This window comes from Hylobates moloch, unplaced genomic scaffold (genome assembly GCF_009828535.3).
Source record: "Hylobates moloch isolate HMO894 unplaced genomic scaffold, HMol_V3 SCAFFOLD_12, whole genome shotgun sequence".
Lineage (NCBI taxonomy): Eukaryota > Metazoa > Chordata > Mammalia > Primates > Hylobatidae > Hylobates > Hylobates moloch.
In genome coordinates this window covers 79,060,585-79,081,136 of record NW_026652287.1, presented here as the reverse complement: position 1 = coordinate 79,081,136, position 20,552 = coordinate 79,060,585, and the positions used below count along the sequence as shown (strand labels likewise).

General features: G+C 33.2%; 1 protein-coding gene across 5 annotated transcripts in view; it reads right to left on the bottom strand.

The window, feature by feature from the left end:
• Nucleotides 1-20,552, bottom strand: part of SYT1 (synaptotagmin 1) — a 578,577-nt gene that overhangs the window by 381,822 nt on the left and 176,203 nt on the right. For all 5 annotated transcript variants that reach the window (XM_058425422.1, XM_058425424.1, XM_032170814.2 and 2 more), the window contains one exon: nucleotides 18,219-18,284. The gene's annotated coding sequence lies outside the window, so the exon portion shown is untranslated. The remainder of the gene's footprint in view (nucleotides 1-18,218; nucleotides 18,285-20,552) is intronic.

Below are 20,552 nucleotides of genomic sequence, written 5' to 3'. Positions count from 1 at the left end.
ATATCAGCTTCTTTTGGTATTCAAATGTATGGCCAGATTTGAGATTAAGCAGACAAAAAAGCATCCTCTGATATGCATGGCACCTTTGTGCCCCTCTCCTCCCCTCCCCTCCCCTCCGCTCCTCTCTTTTGGGACAGAATCTCACTCAGTCGCCCAGGCTGGAGTGCAGTGGCACACTAAAGGCTCACTGCAGCCTATATCTGTCACCTCCTGGACTCAAGCGACCCTCCCACCTCAGCTTCCCTAGTATCTGGGACTACAGGTGTGTGCTATAATGCCGGCTATTTTTGTTGTTGTTTGTTTTTATTTTTTGTGAAGACGAGTTTTCACCATGTTGCCCAGGCTAATCTCAAACTCCTGGGCTGAAGCGATTCACCCACCTCAGCCTCCCAAAGTGCTGGGATCACAGGCACAAGCCACTGTGCTGGCCACCCTTAAGTTTCTAACTGGAATGTGTGAAGAATGGTAGAGTGGCAGCATGCAAACCCTAGGAGCCCTAGAAATGAGAAGGAAAGCTTTCCTCTTTCTTTCTTTCTTTCTTTCTTTCTTTCTTTCTTTCTTTCTTTCTTTCTTTTTCTTTTCCTTCCCTCCCTCCCTCCCTCTTTCTTTCTTTCTTTCTTTCTTTCTCTTTTTCTTTCTCTTTCTCTTTCTTTCTTTCTCTCCCTCTCTTTCTTTCTTTCTTTTTTTTCTTTTTGTCTAAAGAGTGGGGCTGAGGGAATAAGAGAAACTAAACTAATGCTAGAGTACTGGAGCAGGAGAGAGAAGAGTAGATGGGGTGTGTGTTGTGTGTGTGTGTGTGTGTGTGTGTGTGTGTGTGTGTTTGGGGTGCAGAATAGTTAGTTGTTATTGGAAGTGCTAGTGAAAATTAGCATAATCTGTTTCATAGACCAAAAAGAAAAATCATACCCCCCCAACACACACACATTTATGGTGGGGTTTACTATATTCAGGAATATTTTAATATGGTAATTATGTAGGTGGTAGGTAAAATCCCTTAGTCTTCTCATTTCACATATTATAAAAACATATAAAAGAGTTTGTTTATAAAATTCATAAGCTAAGGAGTAAGCAAAAGTTTTATCTTCACATATATAAACGTGGAAATATTTTAGTAATAAGAAAAATAAACTTTGAAATTAGTGGAAAGAGAAACATTTAAAAACTGATTTCTAGTCTTCTACAAAACTATTTACCCCATCTCCACTGTGAATTATTCCTTTGAAATATTCATATTCTTAAAATAAATTTCTTTGCTGAAAGTAAACAACAGGTATTATGTGAATCACTTATATGTGATAAGTGAAATCATTACATTCTTATTCACATCTTGGGCCAGGCTTTCTTCTTTCCTTCCTTCCTCACTCCCTCTTTCCTTCCTCCTTTAGTCTTTTCTTCCCTGTCTCTCTCATTCCTACATTCCCTGCCTTCTTCACTCCCTTTCTTCGTTCCTCATTTCTTTAAACATTCTCTGAGTGTAGCACACAGCACTAGCAGAAGGTCTGGTACTGTTGCATGGCTGAATAGATTCATCTACTGTGCACTAAGCTTTGTGCTCCAAGTGATGGACTGTTCTCTGGAATGGTAGGGGTGAGGAGGCTCATTTCCCTCATGTCCAGTAGAGGAGATGGATACTGAAGCAGAGGCATGTCCTAGGTGCTTTGAGAAGAATACAGAAGAGAGGGTGAAACCAACCTCGCCTAGGAGGAGTTAGGTCAGGAAAAGTGAGGTCAGACTCCCGGGTCAAAGCTCTGATATTTTAAAGAAATGATACTTTTTGGAAGGGTGAGTGGGTTTGCTTTGGTGTTCCCAAGGGGGATAGAGGAAGGTAGTGTATCTGTTACTGTATTTGTTTTATTATTTTTCCCTATTGAATCCAACAACATTTTTTACTTATTTTCTTTACCCAATTCCCATTTCAGAGACCTAAATTATTTCAGAGAATTTGATGCCATTGGGTTTTGGAAATACTGGTGATGAGGCAGAAATGTACTTATTACCCATTATAATATTATCTTATTTGTAATTCTATAAGGTTCTCTTTCCCCCTCCTCCACTTACGTGTAAATGAACACTATGCTTTGGTTTACAAGCAGACATAGGGACAGACTGCACAGTGGAATGTCTTTGAAAGGAAGAGATGCCACGGGCTGGGATCCTGGGAGGAGACAGCAGGAAATAGCAGCTATGTAAGTATTTCCTACATAGTTTTCAGGGGCAGAGCAGTTGGGTCTCAAAAACATTATTATGCTTTTGCTACAGGCAACTATTTTCTGGGTAAACATAATCCCACAAACTCTTCAAGGGCATCAACAGGCAAGTTCTCCAGCTGCCTTCTCCCCTGATAAAATACAAGCATAAACTAATAATGGTAGAAATGAAGACATTTTTGCAAATGATGCTAACTTAACAAAGGGTCATATTTCAGCACAAGGAAATTCATACTCCATTTCTGATCTAAAGCCTCAAGATGGTCTCACAAAGATTAAGGTGAAATGCAAAATACAGTTATCAGTTTTGTGAGGTTAAAGGAGGTGGCATATGTGAAACTGCTATGTAAACTGTGAAGTGCTCTGCAAACCCAAATGATATTACTATCATTTTTAATAAGTAGAAGTCAACTACAATTAGAAAGATAGAGGTAATCACTCTTGTCTTGGACAAGTCACTTAACTTCTCAGAGTCTTAGTTTCTTTATCTGTAAATGGTTTAATGATACCTACCTTACAGAGTTGTCAATATTATAGATAGCATGAAAGTTGCTAAGCACAGATCTTGGCAGATGGTAGACATTCGATAAATGGTAGTTATTTTTATTATGATTATAAAAGAACATTTCTAACCATTCACCATTTTAGAAAAATCTCACAGAAAAGATTCTTTTACATTGTACTAACAAAATAAGTACTTGCAATCCAAGCCATCTCGCATTCCATATGTTCAAAAATATCAGAAAACACCTGTGACTTTATATTTCAAGTTTCAGTCACCATGGGGAATTTTTAAGAATTAAGTTTAAACTTTTAAAGAATAATAAGTGCATCGGAATGTCTGAAAAAATAAAAGAAGCAGGAGAAGAAAAAAGAATAACAGAGAAAATACAACCCTTTTATGGCAACAGCCCAGGACAAGCGGATGATTTTCAGAATGATAACAAGCACTCACCACCCCATGGCTCAGGGCTGCTCTAACTTCATGCACAGTGGGGAACCTTCTAGGCTTTTCAATATCAAATTGTACATGCAAGTTATTTGTAACAGAACATTGAAAAGTCAATGGAGACAAACCTGGTAGGCAGCTACTGTCAGAAAACATCTGAATCAATAGGACACTCTCAGAATTGTCTTTCCCAAGCAAAACACAAAGCTGTATTAACCAAAATAATGACAGTACTGTGAAATTTCCTCACTGCAGTAACTTAAAGCTACATAGACCTAGGGAAGCTGGCTTTAGTGCCTCACTCAACAGGTCAGAAAATAACAACAAAATGTCATTATGGATCATGTTACTGAGCAGCACTTGAGGGAGATGATAACTCTGATCAACATGCAAAGTCATATACTTAAAATCTTTAATCATGTCTATAATGCAAAAACATTAAAATAAGCTAGCATAGGCTCATAAAAGGATTCTTTTTTAAAAAATTTATCTTTTTCTTCTCCTACTATTGTTCTATTACTAAGGCTTCTACAGAATGGTAGATTAAGCAGAAAAAAATAACAAGAATGAAAACATAAAAACATTTGTTTTCCACTGCTAAGAGATAAACTTCAAACACTTTAATTTAACCTTCATGATCTCATTACAGCTTCAACTTTAACCAATCATCCCATGTGCTTAACTAAATTCTTTACTAATTAAAATGGAAACCCAGCATAGAAGGAAGTCATGTAAGGCCAAGATGGAATGCCCTTTCCTTTGCAAAGCTTTTCAGACACTATTAAGCTATGTCTACCTGCTGGCTTCCAAAGCACTTCTAATCTTCATACTATTATATTTTAATTAGTTAAAAATGCCCATCCATTCCGGTATAATATAAATTCTTCCAGGGTGGAGACTGTCTCATTCATTTTTGTGGCCCAGCACCATGCACAACATGTAGGGGAAGTGTGAGGTGACAGAGCAGCAGCCTTGTATCTAGAAGTCCTGTTCTCAAATGCCAACTCTGCCACTTATTAACTGAGAAAGTCACTTAACCTTTCCGATCCTCTCCTTCCTCATTTATAAAATGGTGATGACGTCTACTTTTCCGTGTAAGGATTAGAGGATTAGAGGATAATGTTTGTGTATTAGAGGATACATACATATGTGTATATGAGTGTGTCTCTTGCATCGATAAATGCCAGCTAAAAAATTATTGGTTAGCACATAAGGAAAACTGCTGAAAATACTAAAAACTGTATAGATTATTTCCTTCTTATTGACTTAAGATTCAGACACCAATTCTTGAACAAGAATATTCCATAATACGCTGATTAGAAGTTAAATGGTACTATTAAAAAACTTGATGGCTATAAATTTGCATTCTTATTTAGAATCAATGCTCCCCTCCCTATTATTCTATTTAATTTTAGAGAAATGGCAATTTTAAAATACCCCTAGCTTCACGAATCTTCTGAAGAACAGGCAATGTATCAAAACAGATAATCAAATGAAGACAGGCTAATTCCAGCCTGAGTAGTTAAAATGTGGCATATTTATAACTCATAAATCCTAAATTATCTTAAGCCCATCTACTTTTTTTTGCTGATTGCCTAAACTGAACTAGTTTTCCATGATTAATTTTAGGGCTTATGATATAAAAAGAGAGATGTTCTAAAAATCATGAACTCATTGCATTTCTATATTTGCATCTTATCCTTCCATTAAAGAATTGGCAAAAAGATTCCATTTTGGACAACTACATTACTCAATAAATCATCAGATATATGGATAAACAAAATGTGATATATACATACAATGGAATATTATTCAGCCTTAGGAAGAAAATTTTGACACATGCTACAATAAGGATAAACATTGACAATATACGAAATGAAATAACCTAGTTACAAAAGGAAAAATACTGTATAATTCCACTTATATGAAGTAGTTAGAATAGTCAGGTTCATCAAGACCGAAGGTAAAATAGTGATGGCCAGGGGCTGCGGGGAGGGGGAATGGGGAGTTGTTATTTAGTATGTACAGAGTTTCACTTTGGGAAGATGAAAAAATTCTGAAGGTGGATGATGCTGATGATCGAACAACAGTGTGAATGTACTTAGTACTACTGAGCTTTATACTTTCAAATGGTTAAAATGGTAAATTTGATGTTATATATATTTTACCACAATTAAAAAAATGGCTAAAGATACAGCTGTTGAAAATAAAAGCTTTTTGTTACAGGGATGTAGATTTTGTTTGGGGACATGGATAACTTTTCTGAAAAAAAGTAAGGGAACAGAGAACTTTTAGTAAAGTTACTGCTATGATCGAGCTGGATAAAAAAGTTGTCACTTTGGTTCAACCAGCACTGAGCACCTTCGCTGTGTCAGGTTCTGAGATATGAGGATGCTTTGCCTACCACAATTGTGGAACTCACTCTCTTATGCAAAGAGAAATTCATCAGATATTATTTCAGTGTAAGCCCATGAAACAGTTTGCATAATGTCTAGGAGCACGGGTTTTAGCATTACACAGACTTTGGTCTGCATCTGGCTCAAAATATATGAGCTATGTTATTTTGAGCAAGTTGGTTTGCCTTTCAGAATCTGTCTCCTCATTTATGAAATATAGATATGAATATGCACTTCACAGGAATGAAATGACATGGGAAGCATGCAGTAGGGAGTAAGTGTTCAGTTACCAACATCCACTGTTTCCATAAGCCTTGAGTCAGAGGGATGGGCTATCTGGGGCTGTCTGACAGTAGCCTGGTATAACTGGGTACAAAGGTCTGGCCTGGCTTTACCAAGCCACTTTCATAATTGTTGATACCAGCACACAACAAGTACAGCATTTGTTTGATCATTGTGCATGGAATTATTACTGAAAACATTTTAGTTATATTTATATCCAGAGTTATAAAAAATTGAAAATTAAAAATTTGATTATTTTCTTGTTTTGGGTGGCTAGGTATAAGGAATGTTATAGCTAATACAAATAACGATTTCCTTCATATAGAGGTTACTCTTAAAATTTACTTTATGACTGGATGGTTTGATATTTGAGATATTGAAAAGAATTAAAATTAAAATATAGGTAAACAATATTATATAATCATGTATTTTACATTTACTTTTACATTTTAGAAAAAAATGAAGCAGTTATCTCTAGCCTATTACATCTTGATATGGTTGGGTGTGTTCCCACCCAAATCTCATCTTGAATTTTAGCTCCCATAATTCCCACCTGTTGTGGGAGAGACCCAATGGGAGGTCATTGAATTATGGGGGCGAGTCTTTCCCATGCTCTTCTTGTGATAGTGAATAAGTCTCATGAGATCTGATGGTTTTATAAAAAGGAGTTCCTCTGCACATGCTCCCTTGCCTGCCACCATATAAGATGTGCCTTTGACCCCCATTCACCTTCTGGCATGATTGTGAGGCCTCCCCAGCTATGTGGAACTGTGAGTCAATTAAACCTCTTTCCTTTATAAATTACCCAGTCTTGGGTATGTCTTTATTAGCAGTGTGAGAACAAACTAATACACACCTCATTAACAAAGTTTCTATCACAAGCTTTGCAAGACCACTGGGAAAATGTGTATGTATTAAAATAAAGAAACTATAGGCTCCTAAGTATAGTATTGAAGAAAATGTATCACTTCAAGAGTAGTGCAGGGGATGCTGCATTTAAGGCTGAATTCCCACCTATCCCAGTTCCTGTCTCCAATATCTTCACCCATACTATCTATACATGTATCACTCCAGGACCCCACACTGCCAAAAATTCCTTAAGTTATTTGTTTATTTAAATTAACAATTGTGGTATGGGGGTCGGAAAGTGAGAAGCAGAGGGGATGCAAGATGCAGGGCTGGTGTGAACACTTTGGCCCAGTTACTTTTTTCTTAGACATTTCCCCATACCAGCTGTACTGAGTCATTTTGATCGAGAGACAAGTTGGGTTAGAAAATTGGAAACCAAAACCACTTTAAAGAAAAGGCAGCTAGAGAATATCAGATGGGAAACAGCATTACCTCAGGAAGAAAACAAAGGTGATGAAAAGAGAGAGAAGGCTGTGTGAAAAGCCGGCTTTAGTTATTTTTCAAATATTGGGCAGGGTCAACTGAGTATCAGGAAAAATGGAGAAACATGTTTTTCCTTGTGTCCCTCTCACTCACACAGTCACCATAATCAATGCCAAAAATATTGCCATTTAGCACAAGCTGTGGGTTTTCACAGGTTTGTTTGTGTGGCCACTGTCGATAAATATCCATCTTATAAAATGGAAAGAAAACATCTTAAAAGGAATTTTGTTATATAACACATTCATAAGTTGGGGACTGCTTGTATTGCTTCCATTCTTTTAGCTGTCCCATTTAATGACAAATCTGGCTTTGCCTTTCAAAAAAACACACTAATAATTGTTCACTTCTTAAAATGGGAACAATGGATATATCCATAAATATACAATTGTCCAAATCCATTTTTTTTTCTGGAATTATGTTACTAGGCATAATTCAAATAATTATTTTGTTGCATTCTGTAATAAAATGGTATTTATTATAAAGGTTGTGACATATGTAATGCTCATGAGCTTGTACAACATGCCTTATTTTGTTGTTGTTGTTTTTGTTTTGTGGTTTCTGTGTCTAATTGTAAGCAGGAAGGAGGGATGAGGAAGAGGCTTTACTGGCCCAACCAGAAACAGAAACTAAGAACCCATGACTGTACTCTCTCCCTTGGACACCCCTGCATGGTAAGTCTAAGACATAGAGGGCATTAAGAAAACCTTGTGTAAAATTAGAAAAAAATATTTTAAAGTACAAAAGAGAAAGAATATCTAAGACTAACCTTCATAGCTCAAATAGTATATGCCTAATAAAAAATATATTACTTCCTAGGAGATGTTATAGCAAATTGTGTCAATGCCACATGCAAATATAAAATGGATAAGCAAAAATCCTGAGCAACTTGCAAAACTACTGCTAAGAATTGTTTCTTACAATATATTTCAGACTATTGAAAGATCATATAATATCATTTTGGGGGGTCGTATGAGTTAGAAACCAATGTATTTTGAGCTTTCGTTTAGAGACATTTTCCTTATTCTGAAACATTTTGTACAAATTCATAAACATAGGCTTTGCCAGGATTCCTTTGAAAATGGAAAACAAAAACAATCACAGGATTAAGCAATTCATATTAACCATAAGAACAGAGGACATAGATTGCTCAAATGTACAATGGAGCATATGCTGAACCAGATTTTTAATCTTTCAGAATAGAAAAGAAATAAAATTGTCAGTATTTGTAATGATTCAATTCCAAGGAAAGGAGGAAAATGCTAAGATACTTATTATGAATTACTTTCTGCTGAAACAGAAATAGTTATTACTAAGACTGGGATATACTCATCTTTAGAGGCATAACAAGATTTTACATTGAAAGGAGAAGTGGTGTTAGGATTGATAGCCCATGTCAGTACTGTAAAGAGATTTTTATGGTGTTTGCAAAAGAATGACTCAAACAACAAAACCACTTAAAATGGTGAATATGAAAATTTTCATCTGAAGATAATTAACTGAGGTTTTAAAATGAGGAGAAACGGTATCTGTATCATGAGGGAAAAATGCAGCAAAATAAGCAATTTTGTCAACTGAGATTTCTTTGGTAAAAGAATAATGCTGTGATTTCAATTTCAGACATCACATACAAAATTTTGTTATTTTTTAAAATGAGAGTTGCCATGTAATGGCATCATACTGCCCTTAACTTTAAAATGGTGCATGTAATAACAATGTGTGGGATGTAATTTATTTCTGGACATCTACTCAGCCTACAGTTTGATTAGGTCTTTTTTCTCTGGAGAAAATGGGCCCCTTTGTTATTCCAAAAAAAATAATTTCATGGTAAGATAGAAAGCATTTTTACTACCCTTCACATCATGATGCATACTGATTCAGCCTACTTCTAGGGCCATGAAGACTGTCAAAATTTCTCAAGCTTTACTCTCTACCTTTCTGAAAGGGAGTCATGCTATTGAGATTGTCTAATTTCTGTGTTTGCTTTAAGAAGGAAGAGGCCTTCAAGGAGAGGGCTCCTGATGGACTCCTCCCAAAGCAAGCCTGCATCCTATTCTATCAAATCCAAATTTCATCTTGTGTTAAAGATTTCCAACCAGACTTTTCTCCTTTTCTTTCTTCCCTCACACTTTCCCTTCCTCTTTATTCCATATAGACTTCTATATACAGTTATGAATCACTCAACAACAGGGGTACATCCTGAGAAATGCATCATTAGGCAATTTTGTTGTTGTTGAACAGCATAGCATGTACTTATACTAACCTAGATGGTACAGTCTACTTCACACCGAGGCTGTATGGTTTAGCCTTTTGTTCCTGGGCTACAAACCTGTACATGTCACTGTACTGAATACTGTAGGCAACTGTAACACAATGGTAAGTATCTGTGTATCTAAAAAGAAAAGGTACAGTAAAAATCTGATGTTATAATCTTAAGGTGTCACTGCTGTATATGCAGTCTATCATTGACTGAAATTTGTTAGGTGGTACATGACTATGTTTTATAATTTAAAAGATGTCAATTTATAATAAATAAATAAATTTGAAAGAAAAGAATGCCCCTTTGATATTACTAGGATGTTTTAAATAACAAATATAACAACATTAATTTTTACTTATGTTACGATATTAATTTCTGTAATAAAAGTTAATAAACATGTCATTATTCTCATATGAAACCTATAAAATAAGATTCATTTTCATTTTTATAGAAGAGGACATTGAGGCAGCTTATTTTGTTTTCCTGCCGACACACAGGTAGTAAATGGCAGAAATAGCACTTGAAAACAGTTTTTTATCCAGTGCAAACATTCTTGATTACAAAGGAGAATAATGCAACCCAAGGCAACACCCTGGTGTAGACAAGTGAATAAATCATACTGTTACAGCAGATCAAAACCAATAATTCATATAGCTAAATCATTTGATTTAAAGTCTTATTAACTTTGGACTTTACATGATTTCTTTAAAACTGTAAATGCTGGTTAAATAATTTCCACTTTATCTCTTTTAACTAGACAACTTATATATCAGAGTCATGAAAGATAACGTTTTTCAGAATAAAATAAAGACTAATATCAATGAGAGCTTACAAATCAAAGATTAATGAGAAGTTTTAGAAACAATGAACTGAATTATATCAACTAATTATAATAGCTAACTTGAATACAGTAACTACAATCAACAAGACACTGTTATATAAACAAAGACATTGCCTATATTTGACTTATTTGAATATCACAATTACTCAATGGAGAAATAAAAACTCACAGAGGTCTAAAAAATTGTCCTACATCCCATAGTTAATAAGTGGTGGAGCTGGCATTTGAATATAGAGAATTTCCAAAGCCAGTACTGTGCTATAATAAGATTATAAAAGACTCCTTTGTTAGTGTATCAAAAAATACTGTAAATCATGAAATATGGTTTAGCTTTATCATGAATAATGATGATTGCGGGAAACTCATTTTACTCAATTTCCAAGGAAAGTGACAAAACACTGAATCATTTGACAAATAAAAACATAATTTAATCTGATCATGGTTAATCAGATGAGTAGCTTGAAAAGAAAATCTATGACTTGTAGTCAATATAACTTTTATTCTCCTTTAAAAAACTTTCCTATATTTGTAATTATTCAAAATATAAACTACTTGATGACAGAGACTATGCTTTATTTATTCCTATATCTAAAACACCTGGAACTATGTATACAGTGGGTAATCTGTTGAATAAAGAATGAAGGATAAATAAAGGAATGAATTTCCAAAGTTGTACCAAAGTTTTTAAAGAAAATAAGTCCAGATAATGTAGTATGTATAAAAATCAAAGTATATATGGTGAATATCCACTGTATTGTTATTTACAAACAAAATAAATATTGTTTTTCTCCTTCAGGTGAATTTTTATACGTATGGCTATAATCCATTTTGATTTGGGTTCTACTTTTCCTATCAAAAGATTGCTCTTTAATAATTAAATTCCCCTTCCATGGTTTATTTTTAGCATCTGAAGGACAAATATGCTTGATGCAATCTAATATTTATTGGTAATAAGTAGTAAAGAAAAGTAACGTGTGCACATTAAGTATTTTGCATAGACATTCATATAGGAAGGTGAAATATGCCTTACTTTCACTAGTTGTCCCTGTTTAGTTGAGTCCTAACTTGAAAAGGAGAAATCAGACAGATCTGAATTTAAATGGCAACTCTGCTGCATACTAAGTAAGCTAACTTTATAAACCTTTCAATCCACATTTTCATCATCTGTAAAACCATTATAACATCAGAAGAATTCTTTGAATAATTAAATGAAATTTAGTTCAATGCCTGCTAAACACCTGACACAAAACAAGAGCCCAGTAAATGCTTCCTTTCCTTTCCCAACTCCCTTCCTTCTATATATGAACTCTCTTAGGCTTATGTGTGGGAACACAGATCAGGATTAAAGATAAATTATAAATTCAAGAAAAAGGGAATTTTTTTTCTGGATGATCATTATTGCCTAAAGCAAAAATCAACCAACAACTTTGGTTGTTTCAGAAACATGACTTCATAAAATGATACATGGTACTCCAAAAACAATTAAGGCAAATGTTCACAAAAACAACTTATTTTTATAATAATATAGTCTAAGTTTTATGTAATAATACTTATTGTTTACTTAAAAATAAGTGTTGTTTATTTAATTATATATAAATTTTAATTATTTTTAATTAAAAATCAATATATTTTTAGTGACATATTTTTAATAATTTTGTCAATATTATAAAATAATTTTAATTAAAGTTAATATGCATTATTTTATACATAAGAATTTATATAATACATAAAAATTTTTTAAAAATTTTATTATTATTATACTTTAAGTTTTGGGGTACATGTGCACAACGTGCAGGTTTGTTACATATGTATACATGTGCCATGTTGGTGTGCTGCACCCATTAATTCATCATTTAGCATTAGGTATATCTCCTAATGCTATCCCTCCCCCCTCCCCCCACCCCACAACAGTCCCTGGTGTGTGATGTTCCCCCTCCTGTGTCTATGTGTTCTCTTCTCATTGTTCAATTCCCACCTATGAGTGAGAACATGCGGTGTTTGGTTTTTTGTCCTTGTGATAGTTTACTGAGAATGATGTTTTCCAGTTTCATCCATGTCCCTACACAGGACATGAACTCATCATTTTTTATGGCTGCGTAGTATTCCATGGTGTATATGTGCCACATTTTCTTAATCCAGTCTATCATTGTTGGACATTTGGGTTGGTTCCAACTCTTTGCTATTGTGAATAGTGCCACAATAAACATACGTGTGCATGTGTCTTTATAGCAGCATGATTTATAATCCTTTGGGTATATCCAGTAATGGGATTGCTGGGTTAAATGGTATTTCTAGTTTTAGATCCCTGAGGAATTGCTACACTGACTTCCACAATAGTTTACAGTCCCACCAACAGTGTAAAAGTGTTCCTATTTCTCCACATCCTCTCCAGCACCTGTTGTTTCCTGACTTTTTAATGATGGCCATTCTAACTGGTGTGAGATGGTATCTCATTGTGGTTTTGATTTGCATTTCTCTGATGGCCAGTGACGATGAGCATTTTTTTCATGTGTCTGTTGGCTGCATGAATGTCTTCTTTTGCAAAGTGTCTGTTCATATCCTTTGCCCACTTTTTGATGGGGTTGTTTGTTTTTTTCTTGTAAATTTGTTGTAGTTCTTTGTAGATTCTGGATATTAGCCCTTTGTCAGATGAGTAGATTGCAAAAATTTTCTCCCATTCTGTAGGTTGCCTGTTCACTCTGATGGTAGTTTCTTTTGCTGTGCAGAAGCTCTTTAGTTTAATTAGATCCCATTTGTCAATATTGGCTTTTGTTGCCATTGCTTTTGGTGTTTTAGACGTGAAGTCCTTGTCCATGCGTATGTCCTGAATGGTATTGCCTAGGTTTTCTTCTAGGGTTTTTACGGTTTTAGGTCTAACATGTAAGTCTTTAAAGCATCTTGAATTAATTTTTGTATAAGGTGTAAGGAAGGGATCCAGTTTCAGCTTTCTACACATGGCTAGCCAGTTTTCCCAGCACCATTTATTAAATAGGGTATCCAACCTACAAGGGATATGAAGGACCTCTTCAAGGAGAACTACAAACCACTGCTCAATGAAATAAAAGAGGATACAAACAAATGGAAGAACATTCCATGCTCATGGGTAGGAAGAATCAATATTGTGAAAATGGCCATACTGCCCAAGGTAATTTATAGATTCAATGCCATCCCCATCAAGCTACCAATGACTTTCTTCACAGAATTGGAAAAAAATTATTTTAAAGTTCATATGGAACCAAAAAAGAGCTCGCATTGCCAAGTCAATCCTAAGCCAAAAGAACAAAGCTGGAGGCATCACGCTACCTGACTTCAAACTATACTACAAGGCTACAGTAACCAAAACAGCATGGTACTGGTACCAAAACAGAGATATAGACCAATGGAACAGAACAGAGCCCTCAGAAATCATGCTGCATATCTACAACTATCTGATCTTTGACAAACCTGACAAAAACAAGCAATGGGGATAGGATAATATATATAAGAATTTTAAATTAAATACTACTATAGAGATCTTCATATATTTAATCCAATCTCAGAGAATCTTGGGAAGTATGCTGGGTAGACATTTTTCATTACCCAGATGAGAAAAGAGAGACTCATTGAGGTAACTGCTTAAGTGTTGCTGATGGCAGATTGCTTTTATGTGTTATTATTACATATTATTATTATCTAGTAGTTTTTTCACTGTGTAATCTTGAATGTCCTCACCTTTTCCTATGGATTCTCTGCACATTAAAACTTAATGTGCATATGTTATTTTTCTTTACTACTTATCATTAATAAATATTAGGTGGAGTTGGATTAAGCCAAGACTCAGATTACCTCTCTCTTTATACATATAGAGTAGAGATATATATAAATATAAATAAATAAATACCTAAATAAATGAGCTCTCTTTATACATACGTAGTAGAGATACATATATATGTATATATATATTTATAAAGGTTATACAGTGGAGATAAATAACCTTTATAAACATAATTCTAATAAACTATATCAAAATACAATTTTAGACTACTAGAGATTAGACAATAATTTACATAAATTTTCACTAGTGTTTTGGTTGAAAAAAGATTAAATTTGGAGAAGCGTTTTTTTGACCAGTTCCGACACACGCATTTTTTAATAACAGCACTTTTAGTTAATATGGCAGATAGAAAAAAACGGTGGGTGGTTAATTAGCACAGATTTTTTTTTTGAATTCTATCACTAGATATAAGAGCTTAGGCAAATGACTTGACCTATCAGGCCATATATAAATGATAATATTAGAGGAGGTAACCTCTATAAAATGAAAATATTAGAATAGGTGACCTCTAAATTTTCTCCTAGCTTTATGCCACTATTACACACGCTCACAGGCTTATACTTTTTTATTGCAGGACTTTATTACTTCTAATAGGGAAATGTTGACTAAGTAAAACTTGTCAGGAACATTTGCAGGTAACATTTGGGATATTTGCAAATAATATTTATTCTCTAATGAGTAACAAGATGTTTTATTGGTTAAAATCTGCTTTCCATTAGAATCACTCTTACTGAAAACTTCTTGCTGTATTTGGTTTTTCAGGAAAGCAGGGTTGTTAATAATTGTCACACTTTGAGTGAGTGTATCAACTCCCAGTTGTATTAAAGAGGCTTAGGGAATCTAGGATAATATGGAGAGTCTCTAAAAAGGACGTCTGAGCATCTGAATGACTTTTTAAACACACCCTCTTTATTATTAGTATCTAGTGTGATCAGAGTTTATAAGGAGCAGACTGTGAAGTTCTTGAAAGTACTACTGAGCTTCAGCAATCAAAAGAAAGATGACTGTAGTTGACACTTGAACAACACGGGTTTCAACTACGCAGGTCCACTTATTCACAGGTTTTCTTCTGCCTCCGCCACTGCTGAGACAGTAAAACCAACCCCTCCTCTTCCTTCTCCTCCTCAGCCTAGTTAATGTGAAGATGAGGATGGAGACCTTTATGATGATCCACTTCCACTTAATGAATAGTAAATACATTTTCTCTTCCTTACGATTTTCTTAGTAACATTTTTTTCACTTTTCCTACTTTATTGTTAAGAATAGAGTATATAACACACATAACATGAAAAATATGAGTTAATCAACTATTTATGTTATTGATAACATCCAGTCAACAGTAGGCTATTAGTAGTTAAGTTTTGGGGGAGTTAAAAGTTAGGCATGGAATTTTAGGACTGTGTGGGAGTTGGTGATGAAGAGTCAACTATATTTCAGAATACACTTTCCAATGGTCTTTTATTTTTCTATTCTTATAAGAAAGCATCTTATATTTTTATCTTTTATATTTCTTCCTTAAGCACAAAAACCTTTTGTGAGCAATAAGTGCAATGTACTCTAAACGTCTTTAGCAATATTACAGTAATATTTTAATCAATTATCAATTTGTTCTTAAGCTATGGATTTAAAAGCAAAATTGTAAGAGGTTTGTAGAGCTTTCCTGTGCTAAAAAGCTTTCATTTATAAAGTTTTGATTCCAATGCAATTCATAAAACTCATTCATGGGCTAGCAACACATGCACAGTCTATAGATAAAATGTCACTGTATTATCTATTATATTCATCTGATACCATGTTTTATTCCACGTAGTGTCTAACACTAACTCATGAGCCTTTAGTGGCTAAGATATATTAAGAACTCTTATGTTTTGACAACGTCATTTAAGTCAGAGTATTCCTCTTCACAATATCTGATAAAATTTTTAAAGGATAAATTATACTTTTTATTACATGGGCTTGAATTAAGAGTCATTTTTCTTTGCATGTAATTTACAAGTGATTTAGCATATAATTATTAAATAACAGGTAATTATAATCTGAGATTAAAACCTGCTCCAAACCACATGAAAATGCATAAAAAGTGGCATAGTTTCTTCTTTGGAAACATGTATGTTATTTTTTCTAAGATTACTCCAAATGAACAGGAGGTCTCATTACTTGAATGAGATGTCTCCTAGGTATGCTAGGCTAAATCCTATTTCAATACAATTATGAAAATTACAGTTCCAGTCAAATAACTTATATAGGTCACACCTGAACAATAGACCAAATAACTTATACATAAATCAGAGCAGAAAAGGAGTCATTGATGGCTTTTCACATGAAATTATACTCAGAGGGCTGAGAAATTGTGAGGGAATGAAGTAGATATCACTTGGTTCTTGTATAAAAAGCTTATGTCAGTCCTGTCAGTTTAAAAAATTCAACCATTTTCCAATGAGTATTGTACAGAATTGAAATTATGTTTAAAAACACAATTGTATATATAAAAACAAAACATTAAGACAGTCTCATCTTTTAGGTGTTGAAAAAGGTTTGTTTTGGCTGAATGATTTCATTGTCTATGTTAGAGTATTAAGATGATAAAAAATTTCTATGTCAAAAAGAAATTTCTCACTTATTTCATATCTTGTAACTCACTCAGATTTTCAGGTTTCAAAAATTGTTATATATGATATAAAAATCTGATTCTTTAATTATCCTTGTACCCAGAACTATGTAAACATGCCCATAACCTGCTCTGAATACTCAAAATAGACTTTCATACATTTAGAGTTAATTTTTTAAATCAAAGTGCAGTTTTTAAAAGTGTAAGCATTTTGAATTATAAATTTTATAGATTTCTGATTTAAAATATATGGCCACTCATAACTACAACAAAAAGTAAGTGGCAGAGTGCTTTGTGTGAAGTTGTAACATACATAATCTTCAGACAGGCAGGTAAAAGAAACATGTGTTCTCTCTGCCTCTCTCATACCTCAAAAATAAATAAAATATATTTCAGATAAACTTCATTTATATCATCATGATGATGATTAATTATACCCAATCATTCAAAGTTAAGATGTAATTTATGCATCAAAGTTCTTCGGGGCTAAAAAATTTTATTATGTAGGAATAATTTGTATATATATTATAAAATTATTTAGAAATTTCTACTTTCTATATATCAAACTTACATTTTTTTCCATTGAACTTGACTCTAGTTTGATATATACTAAGATATAGATTTTTCATTTTGTTAATTTATTATACTATGTTTTACTCTAATATTTGTTTGAAACTTTTGAAACATTGAGTTTGAATTGCAATTTCAAGTGCAGTTTCAAAGGTATAAAATGTGATACAACGTGGGTTATCAACATGGGTTTTGCTTTTCTATCTTTATGTTATCATATTCACATATTCAAAATTTATAATTGCCTGCATCTTGAAATTTTTATATTGTCGCCAATTTTACCATAAAGATTGACATCAACATGTACTTAACTTTGCTTAGTGAAAACATATTTAGGAAAACTATTATTATCATCAAACAATAACAAGGAAATACATTTCTAGGAAATACATTTTTAGTTAAGTTGTGAGATTAGAAACAAATGTACTAATGAGAATATGGTGTAGATTTAAGCCTGCAGATAGCTGCCATTTTTAAATAGTCCCAATCTAGTGATTATAAATAAACCAAGCACATCAATAGTATTTAAAACTTTGTTCAAAATAAGTAAAAACTTTCTATCACATATGGAGAAAATGAGGTACTTTGATTATATCTAGCTTATTACTGTTTTCTTGTTTAGAGTTTAAGATGATACTGTGCTAGTCAAAAGACATGATGGAGTCATCATAAACATTTTCTGCACCATAGATGTATCACAAAGATTACTTTGCCCTCTTATCTAAGAGGATTATAGGACAAATGATTTTCAGTTTACTCCAGTAAATTGAAATAGAAGGCTCAACTTGCTTACTCTGCTAATTTATTATCTTAGAAAATAGAAGTTAGTATTTCTATAAAAGACATTTGTAAGCTCTAATTTTACAGATTTATTATCATCATTGTGTCATCAAAGTACTTACTGTTCTATTAGGAATTCCGGAGTATGTTTTTCTTTGTTTTCTTTCTTTCAGAATTATTCTGTTTTTCTAAAAGGAAAACAATACATACAGAGGTTACTTGACTACACATAGTTCAGAATCATTTCAGATTGTCATAAATATGTTAATTTTATTATTTAATATTTCTGCTCAAAATTTTACTATATATTCCAATAAAAATAATGTCATATATATCCATATTTAGTATATATAATATAGATAGTTTGGATTTTAAAGTTGTTTGATGAGCTAGAGATTAAGAGTCTGTGGATAGTTTATATACTGATTTTGTGAAAAGTCAATTATGCGTTCTATAGTGTTTCAATTTGAAATTAGAGTAACACTAATATAGGCAGACATTAGAGAATATTACGTTTATTAAGAAATAAATCACATGATTCTTAGTCAATTAAATATCTGGTGCTGTCTCAAGTACCAATATGACTATTACAAATCAACCTTGTACAGCCCATGTTACTTTTAAATTTTATATTTTTCACCAATGTTAGAAACATCTCAATATATTATACAGATTTGCCTATTTTCAGAAGCTAATCAATATCTAGATATAACCTACTAACTATTCTAGTACATAGGATAAACATACATGTATTTAAATATACATGTTTATATACATATTAATAGATATGTATGTACACACACACATAAATATGCATATATTACAAGCCCATCAGGAATTAGGAGAAAAATGATTGCACATCATTGCATAAAAAAGATCAACTTTCAGTTTAAAGAGTAAAAAAATTAAACCCTTCTCAAGAGGCAACATTAAGAATTGCTTTAATGTAATAAAGATATCAGGAATTTCTGATTTGGTTTGACATGTTAACAATTCATAAATGAAAATTTCCATGGTGCTACAGACAAGTACCTTTTTCTATAAGTTCTCATCATTTTCAGTCTTCAAAAAGTTTAGGTATTATGAAAATGAGGAAAGAATGAAATATTTAAAATAGGTCTTATAATAGGTATGTTACTCAGTTCTCATGGCATCTATTTTCAACAGAATTACAAAAATATTTTAATGTCAGCAGCTCTAGCTATCGGGTCACATAGGTAACTTAGCATAAAATATCTAAAATGACAGCTGTATTTCCAAAGCCGCATTTACTGCATCTGTTCAACAGTTAAATCTTCAAGATCTGCTTTTCCTTTATTCCTGCTTGAAACTCAACTGTTTCCCAGTAAAATCCATTAGGAAGAGCAATGTTAAAATGCACCTAGGTTTGCCTGACTGCCTCTAAAAACATGACTTAGAGCCACAATCAATTTTAGATATGCTTTGTATAGTTTTAGTATACTGACACTTCTTTTTTATTAAAACAAAAACTAGAGCAAGATTCTGTGGACATACACATTAAGGTAAACAGAGTGACACAGAGCTTTTTACAAGAAATATGGGGAAAAAACCTGTTAAAGAAGACGAAGACATTCTATTAAAAAATAAGAGAATAGTTGACACTATATACATTGTACATTATTACTTACCAAGGGCCAGGCTTCCCAAAGGGATGCAGTGAAAGGATTAAACAGTGTTTTTGACTTATGAGCCATCTGTAGGGATTTGATTTCATTTTGGTTTTGCATGCATATCTATCACAAGGATGAATGGGCAAACTTGTTCTACTGTAGGGGACAAACAACTATTTTATTCTTAATCTATGCTCTGAATATGGATGGGCACAGCATTTTTCTAGTAGCTAATTTCTATCTCTTGCATGTATAAATGCCTTGTCTTTATTTTAGAGGAGAAAGTGAACATAGCACAGGATTATTTTGCACCTTCCATCATCTATCTGATGTTTCAGTAATGTAATTGGTATTAACTGACTCAGATAATTTTCTCGCATCAAGGCTTGATACTTTTATGTTTTTGTACAATACTTTTAAAAGAACATTAATCTGTTTAGGTAGGGTTGTGTGTTTTTCACAAAATATTATATACATTCATAGTTGGTAAAGCTGATGACTTTTTAGTGTCTTTTTTGTATCCAGTTTTAGAAGCAGGCTTGACATGGAGAAAAAAATATCTGAGATTTAGGGATTATTATTGCTTCGACAGTGGCTAGAAAGCAAACTGCTCCTACCCTGTAAACCTAACCATAGTCCATTTACAGAATTAAGCAAAACACTGCATGCTTTAGGCATCAGAAATATACAAATAATTTTTGCGGCATTTTTGGGGAGGAAGACAACTATTTATATTCATTTAATGTTGGACATTTAAAAGTGCATAGCTGTATGTTTTTAAAAAGATAACTTACTTTCAAGAATGACAAATAACTCATATTTACA